Source organism: Rhinopithecus roxellana, chromosome 4, assembly GCF_007565055.1.
Source record: "Rhinopithecus roxellana isolate Shanxi Qingling chromosome 4, ASM756505v1, whole genome shotgun sequence".
In the NCBI taxonomy this organism is placed as follows: Eukaryota; Metazoa; Chordata; class Mammalia; order Primates; family Cercopithecidae; genus Rhinopithecus; species Rhinopithecus roxellana.
Genome location: NC_044552.1, coordinates 178,029,224 through 178,037,690, shown reverse-complemented (window position 1 = coordinate 178,037,690; position 8,467 = coordinate 178,029,224).

Genomic DNA, 8,467 nt, shown 5'->3' with positions numbered 1-8,467 from the left:
CTTGCATGTAGAGAGGAATGACCCAGTTCAGTGCCACCTCTCTGCTGACAGCTGCAGAGATGATGGGATGACCTGCCTGCAGAGCGGAGCCTCTCACTCCAGGGTCTCCTCTGTGCTAGGATCTGAACACTCATCGGGATGCCCTGGCTATAGAAAGGACCTAATCCCTGCAGGTCCCCTCTAAGCTGTTGTATTGCTCAACAAAACTCCTCTTTGTCTTGCTTACCCTCCACTTTTCTGCATAACTCATTCTTCCTTGCTGCAGGACAAGAACTCAGGACCCATCAAATGGCAAGGCTAAAAGAACTGTAACACAAACAGAGCTGAAACATGCCCCTTGCTCACCACGTTGCAAGTGAAGAGAAGGGGAGACGAGCTGTAGCCCTTCAGGGGGCCCAGACCTGGGAGCTGCCTGCGCCAGGGCTGTGACTGTCTCTTTGGTTCCTGGTATCTCCAAGCTTCTGTGCACCATTGCAATTCCCAGTGCCAGCAGGGGAAGCTGCTTGTGGTGTGCCTGGTCCAGCTGCAGCCTTGCAGAAAGCTGGCACCCATGCTGGCACCTGGAGCTGCCCACATCATGGCAGCAGCCAGTATGTCTGACTGCACGTGGCTGGACCCCTCACTTGCTCACACAGCCCTCGCCACTCCATGCCTGACTCACAGTCTCCCTGGGAGATGTGGGATCCAGGCCGGTAGTATGAGCTGAGCACAGCCTACATGGCCAAGTGGGCAGAACAAGCCCAGCAGGCCCAAAGCAAAACTCGGGCAAAGACACCACCGGCCACAGGTTTCCAGCAAGAAAAGCAACACCCCAAAGATCCTGTAACACCATCAGAGTTTAGACAGGGGACCTTTTGCTTAAAATGCTCAACACTCAGGGAAGTTTACCAAATAAAGTGACATGTGACCTGGCTGCGAAAGACTAGTAATAGCCTAGGCCCGGGGCTGGCAAACTACATCCCTTGGGCCACATCCAGCCCACCGCCTGCTTTTATACAGCCCACTAGCTAACAATAGTTTTTACATTTTTGAATAACTGAAAAAAAATCAAGAATATTTTACACCACATGACAACAATATGAAATTCCAACTCCAGTTTCTATAAATCGAGGTGTGTTGGAATACTACCGTGCTCATTTGTTTCTGAATTGTCTGTGGCTGCTTTTGTGAGTTGAGTTGTTGCAACGGAGACTGTGTGGCCTGCAAAACCTCAAATATTTACTGTCTGGCCCTTGACAGCAAAAGTGTGCCGACTTTTGTTCCAGATAGGAAGGTGCTCTGGGCAGAGGTACGAGGTGAGAAAACACATCTGTGGTTTGTGCATGGAGCTGCCTGCTTTAAGCAGTGTTCTCAGAGCAAGGAGGGTGAGGTAGAGGACGCTGGACAGTGAAGCCGAGGCAACCAAAGGGGCCACGTGGTCTGGGGAGTGATGGGCCTTGCTTAGATGTTGTTCCTGTGTAATGAGGAGCTCTGGAAAGCAGGGAGATGCAGCAATAAAAACTGAATGCTAAAGCTGAGGAGGGGAGGGATGGCAAGTTGGCCATTTAACAGGCTGAGGGGAGAGAGGCCCAGAGGTAGAAGAGAGAAAAGCCAGGAAGGGTGAGGAAGCTCTGCGTGTTGGGCAGTTTTGCAGAGGATGAATATGTAGGTGCTGTCGTGCCAGGCGCTACTGCCATGTCCCCGTTGCCCTTCCAGTCACTCAGTTCCTGTGATAAAGTCTCATCGTTGTTATTTATTGTCCAAGTCCACAATGAGGATTTCCAGTGGGATGTTACCCTTTTGGATTTTCTCAGATCATGAACCTAAAAATATGATTATGTTCCTACAAGATACTTATAACCAGTGAAGTGCCATATAAATGTCAGCTGTTACTGATCGCCTGAGGTAAAATTAGGGCTAGGTCACTGCAGGACAGTTTAGGTGGTTACATGTTGTCTTTTCTTCAGTACTTCCCACTATTTGCAGTTTATTCCAGAGATTATTCTTGATTCATGCTGTGTCACTCCTTATGTGACTTGCCGTATAAAATTGTCCCCATGAGTTATTAGTTAGGCAAACAGTTTAATCATTTCTCACCATTTGTCTCTGTTCAGGGAGAACTAGCATAACTATCATGCGTTTAATGAAGTCTCTAGATAATTATACTCAATGTCTTGCAGGAGGTAGGGGAACTAAAGATCCTTGGCTAACTCTATTCTTATTTGGTAATTAATCACTCGGACAATCTTCCAGTAAAAGAGGCACGAACCCTGCAAAGGCCAGGAACTGAGGGAAGGGAATGAGGAAGGATGGAGCACTTTAGAGAATCTTTCTAACCTCAAGTACACCCAGGGAGCACTGAGTCTTGGGCATTAAAACGAGAAAAATGATTAGAAGCCGTAGCAAATGCTCTCTCAGCACTATTTTGCTTTTATTTATATTTGGGGGGAGGAATGAAGTCAGAATTATTTTTAAATAAGAGAGATGATAAAAACCAAATCATTAAAAGGTACTGATTAAATATTCATAAGCACAATCCCACATCCTTAACAGGCAGCCTTCTATGAGGAGGTGGGATGTCTTCCTGTGATTCAGGGAAGGCACATTCATCTTACTTGGAGTCAGTTTGCTGGTGGCCGTCTCAGGTCCCAGCCACCCCACGTCTCAAATTAACCGTCCTTGGGGCTGGACCACTGCCCACCATGTTCATATTCCTTCACTTTTGGGGCTTTCTTTTCAAACCACGGCCACAAATGCAGTCTTCAGTTTGCTGAACTTGTCATTTCCCCTAAAAGAGCAAAATCTCACCGTTTGTTTTATTTCTGGGAGGACAGAGGTAAAAAGCAGGCCTGGAGTGGTGACCATAAACCCATGGCTGTGGGCTGCTCTGAATAGACTAGGGGAGGTGGGAGGGAATATTATATTTCCACTGGCCGTGGAAAACCACTAAGACAGAGCAACTCCCATGACCCTTCCCACCACAATTGAAAGGGGCAAGGTTTACAAGCTCAGTTTACTGTGGAAGAGGGTTCCAGTCTCAAAGTAGATTCTAGCCTCGCGTGTGAATTCACAAGAGGTTAGACAGCAAAAGCTATGAAAGTACACTTAGAACCTTTCTTTTCTTAATCATCACCTAAAAGCAGGAACGGCTGCCTACTTTGAGGGGCTGAGTGTAAAACAAAAATGCAGGTCCCCCGGTTCAAAATTTAAGAATTCTATACTCATGAGAGCAGAGCATTAAACCCTTCTGAGTTTGGAGCCCCAGCAACTACACAGATCACACGCCCATGGAAGTTCAAGGCACTTTTTGTTTGTTTGTTTGTTTATGAGATGAAGTCTTGCTCTGTCACCCAGGCTGGAGTGCAGTAGCGTGTTCTTGGCTTACTGCAACCTCCACCTCCCAGGTTCAAGCAATTCTCCTGTCTCAGCCTCCCAAGTAACTGGGACTACAGGCACACGCCATGATGCCTGGCTACGTTTTTTTTTTTTTTTTGAGATGGAGTCTTGCTCTGTCGCCGAGGCTGGAGTGCAGTGGTGCGATCTCGGCTCACTGCAAGCTCCGCCTCCCGGGTTCACGCCATTCTCCTGCCTCAGCCTCCTGTGTAGCTGGGACTACAGGCACCTGCCACCACGCCCAGCTAATTTTTTGTATTTTTAGTAGAAACAGGGTTTCACTGTGTTAGCCAGGATGGTCTCGATCTCCTGACCTTGTGATCCACCTGCCTTGGCCTCCCAAAGAAGTTTTGTATTTTTAGTAGAGACAGGGTTTCACCATATTGGTCAGGTTGGTCTCAAACTCCTGACCTTAGGTGATCCACCCACCTCAGCCTCCCAAAGTGCTGGGATTACAGCATGAGCCACTGTGCCTAGCCATAGCAACTTTCAAAATGTGTCTAATTTACACTAAAAGAGTTAATTCGCCTACTAGGAATTTGTCTTGTCTAAGTAGAACAAGATTAAACTGTCTATAATTTTTCTTTAAGCTTGCAAAGGAGTGGGTTTCCCTAGAACACACATGTCTAATTGGTTCAAACCAATTCTTGTCAGTGAGATGCTGGGGGAAGAGTTGTCAATGCCTGCCTGAGTACCACACATGTGTTTGCAAGCGTCCTGATGTCAGAAGGATTTAACACTCTTTGGAATTATATTACCTTTGTATAGAAAAACTGGCATGTGGAGTTTTGAAAATACATACATTTCTTAAAATTTCATTTCCTTTGTTGCTTTCTCCCTTAGTAGGAATCTATTCACTACTGTCTGCTATTATCCTCAAAAGTTTGGTCTGCTTAGGTGCTTCTTTGGAAAACTGTCTCATTGAAGTTATTTGACAGGGTAGTAGGAGGGGCAAACAGTGTGATTTCAGCTACAAGACAAAAGTTCAGTAGATAAGGCAAACCTTTCAGATTCTGAAAGTCAACATGGATGTGGGATCAGACCTAAAAAGGAAGTAGCAGCCCTGGAAATGGGGAAGGAAGCTACAAAGGAGTCACTCCACAAAGAGAAACAACTCCAAGGAGCTCTACTCTTGGAGGGGGTAGAAGCTGGAGAGGGAGGGTCCAAGGGCAGCCAACTAGAAAATAAGCTGAGGCCCTAAGTGGGCAAACATTCCCACACCTACCTCCACTCCTAGGCCAGGCCATTGCAATAGAGAGGTAGCCCAAGATGAAAAGAGCAGCCTCTATAATGTGGAAGAGGACAAGCTAATCCCCACAAGGACTTGTAAGTCAGGCCTCCCACCAGTGAGAGGAAGTACAAGGAGGCCTCAGGCTGCGGTGCCCATCTCTGGGTGGTAGAAGCTGCAGAAGTTGCCTGCAGTGAGCTGGCGGGTGTGGTTCTGGTGGGTTCTGATGCCCAGACACAGTTCCTCTAGTTGTTAGACCCCTGCTTGCCAAAAAGACTTATTCTACTGCTGAGCTGGCTGTAAGGGGGCATTCGGCTTGGGTGGGCCAAGCTAGCCCTGGGCCTGATCCCTGCCTGCACAGGAACTGCCAGCAGTGATGTGAGCAGCCAGAAGCCAGCCCAAGCTGAGAGGTGGTGGTTCTACACAGGCCAGCCGGGTGGGTCGGCATTAATATTTGCATGATGTCACGCTGCTTCATCTCATTTTACCAGCACGCACTTCCTAGCCTAGAAATTCAAAAGCCTCATTCTTTGCAGCCTGGAGGATTTTTTTTTTTTTTTCCACAGTATCTTGCTGTTTTTCCCAGGCTGGAGTGAAGTTGCGTGATTTCAGCTCACTGCAACCTCTACCTCCCAGGTTCAAGAGATTCTCCTGCCTCAGCCTCCCAAGTGCCTGGGATTACAGGCACGTGCCACTACACCCGGCTAATTTTTTTTTTTTTTTTAGAGACCGAGTCTCGCTCTGCCGCCCAGGCTGGAGTGCAGTGGCCGGATCTCAGCTCACTGCAAGCTCCGCCTCCTGGGTTCACGCCATTCTCCTGCCTCAGCCTCCCGAGTAGCTGGGACTACAGGCGCCCGCCATGTCGCCCGGCTAGTTTTTTGTATTTTTTAGTAGAGACGGGGTTTCACCGTGTTAGCCAGGATGGTCTCGATCTCCTGACCTCGTGATCCGCCCGTCTCGGCCTCCCAAAGTGCTGGGATTACAGGCTTGAGCCACCGTGCCCGGCCCACCCGGCTAATTTTTTGTACTTTTATTGGTGACGGGGTTTCGCCCTGTTGGCCGGACTGGTCTGGAACTCCTGACCTCAGGTGATTCATCTGCCTCGGCCTTCCAAGGTGCTGGACTTACAGGGGTGAGCTGCTGCACCAGGCTGAGGATTTTATTTTCACAGTAAAAATGTAGAACAAGAAGCAGGAGGAAACTACTCATACCTGCTATATATGTTCTTCAGAAAATATATCTTTCACAACTGAAAACAAAATTAAAGAAGGAAAGAGGACAGTCAGGGGGTTACACAAGATCTCTCTGGGCAGGTTTCTCATTTTTCTCTGCTAGATGCTGCCTTCTGGGGAAGACAGATCATGGGGCAAAGGAGGGCTGAGCTCAGAGCTTCCTGCCCTGGCCCTTGGTTTCTCTCCTGCAGAATAAGGGGGTTTGGCTGGATGATTTCTGACGGCAATTCCCCCCAACCCCAACTACTAGTCTTCTATGATTTGAGACTCTCACCTTCCTTTTTGGCACTATTTATTTATTTATGCATTTATTTACTTTTGGCTGAGTTTTCATTTTACCCCTAAATAGTACTTGGGTTTATACTAGTGTAACTGTGGGACCAGCTGAGACTGATTAGCCATTGCTTAAGTTGTTACAGGTAATGCAGAGCCAAAATTGCCCTGGCATGTGCAATGGGAAAAGTGTTAAACGTCTTATTGTTACTACCACCAGCCTGGCAGACTGGCTGCATTGACATCACCTGGGACCAGTTAGAAAGGCCACAGAAGCTTGACCCACACCTGCACTGGGGAGACGATTTGAGCATCACCTCCTGTGTCCTTACCAGGTGATTCACAATAAAGCTTTTCTTTCTCATAAGCTGTTGCATGGTATTGGTTTCCGTGTGTGTTAGACAGTGAGCCCATTGCTCAGTAACACTAACAGGGTCAAAAGCATGAAAGTCAGAAGAGTGTCTTATTTATGCATCTTTAATAACTGTGTTTGTAGAGAAAGTGTGGGGGACAAGCACCATCTGGGCACAGTGGCTCACACCTGTAATCCCAGCACTTTGGGAGGCCAAGATGGTAGGATTACTTGAGGCCAGGAGCTTGAGACCAGCCTAGGCAATACAGTGATACCCCTGTCTTAATAACAACAACAAAAATTTAAAATTAGCTGGACATGGTGGTGTGCATCTGTAGTTCTAGCTACTCAGGAGGCTGAGGCAGGAGGATTGCTTGAGCCCAGGAGTGAAGACTACAGTAAGCTATGATTTTGCCACTGCACTCCAGCCTGAGTGACAGAGTGAGACCCTGTCTCTTTTAAGAAAGGAGAAGAAAAGGAAGGTGTGGGGCAGAGATAGCTCCAGGTGGTCTGTCTTCTGCAGGGGTTCCTGCCAGAGGCCAGGAGCCTTGTCACTCGAAACCTGAGGATCTCACTTGGGATTGCTGCCTTATCCACAGGAGAGACAGCACTTCAAAAACCCCTAACTCACCCTCAGCATTCACAGGCTCCTTAGGACTCTATTGCCCTCTTCTGAAGTAGAATGCACAACCAGATTTGTTCCCTATTTCTAGAAGATAAAATCTATAGACTGACTTTATGTTTAGGCATTGCAATTAGCTCAACTGTCTACCTCAAACGGAATTTAGGAAAATATTTAAATTCACATAAAATACAATCTGGAAGTTTATAATACTACATATATATGTATGAAATCCAGCCCCATTTTACCTTAGGCCTTGTGACAGGAAGGATGAAACGGCTCCAGCGTCAAGCTCTGCAGCCAGGCAGGGGAATGAACAAATAGCCTTGTTCAGGGAGTGTCACAGTGTCCAGATTTCTGTCTAGGGAGGAATTTATTGTTTGGTTTGGATCCAACCTCAAAGATAACCACCAAAAAAGAGAGGAATTTCAGAGTGCCTTAATCTATGCTGCAGTACAGACAGAACAGGAGGAAGCTCTTCAGAGAAAAGAGTCACTCAGATTTAGACGAGAAAATTAAAGGATCATTCCCCATAAGAGAAGCATCTCCTGGAGGCAGCATCCACCCTACTTTTCACACTTGATGTTTCCAGTTCTTCTGCTCTCATTTGTTCCTCAACCTGTCCCAGTCAGGTTTGCACCCACACCTCTCCACAGACACAACCCTTGACAATGTCCTGGACCATTTTCATCCATATCCCATGGACAATTCTCAGTCACATCTTACTTGCCCTCTTAGTAGCATTTAACCAGTTGATCACTTCTCCTTAAAACACTTGACTTCCAGGTCCCCACACTTGCATTAATTTCCTTTGATCTCACTGGGCTCTCCTTCACAATCTTCTTTGTTGTGCTCCAGGACTCAGTCCTCAGTCTTCCTGAGGCAATTTCAGCCATTGTCATGGGTTCCATGTTATTTGTACATTGATGGTTTCCACACTTACGACTCCTGTCCTGACCTCTCCCTTGATTTTGAATAACTGCCAGCTTGATATCACCTCTCAGATGTCTAACAGGCATCTCAGATTGAATATGGAAAACCAGAACCCCTGATTCCCGCCCTCATCCTCACCATACCCCTGTCTTCTCCATACCACCAAGTTGTACAGGCATTAATTGCCCTTGAAAGGGATTTTAAAAGGATATGAAAACCGTTTTTCAATCTTTGTGTGTTGGCCAGGTGCGGTGGCTCACTGCCTGTAATCCTAGTACTTTGGGAGGCCAAGGTGGGCAGATCGTGAGGTCAGGAGATCGAGACCATCCTGGCTAACACGGTGAAACCTCGTCTCTACTAAAAATACAAAAATATTAGCCGGGTGTGGTGGTGGGCACCTGTAGTCCCAGCTACTCGGGAGGCTGAGGAAGAATGGCGTGAACCCCGGAGGTGGA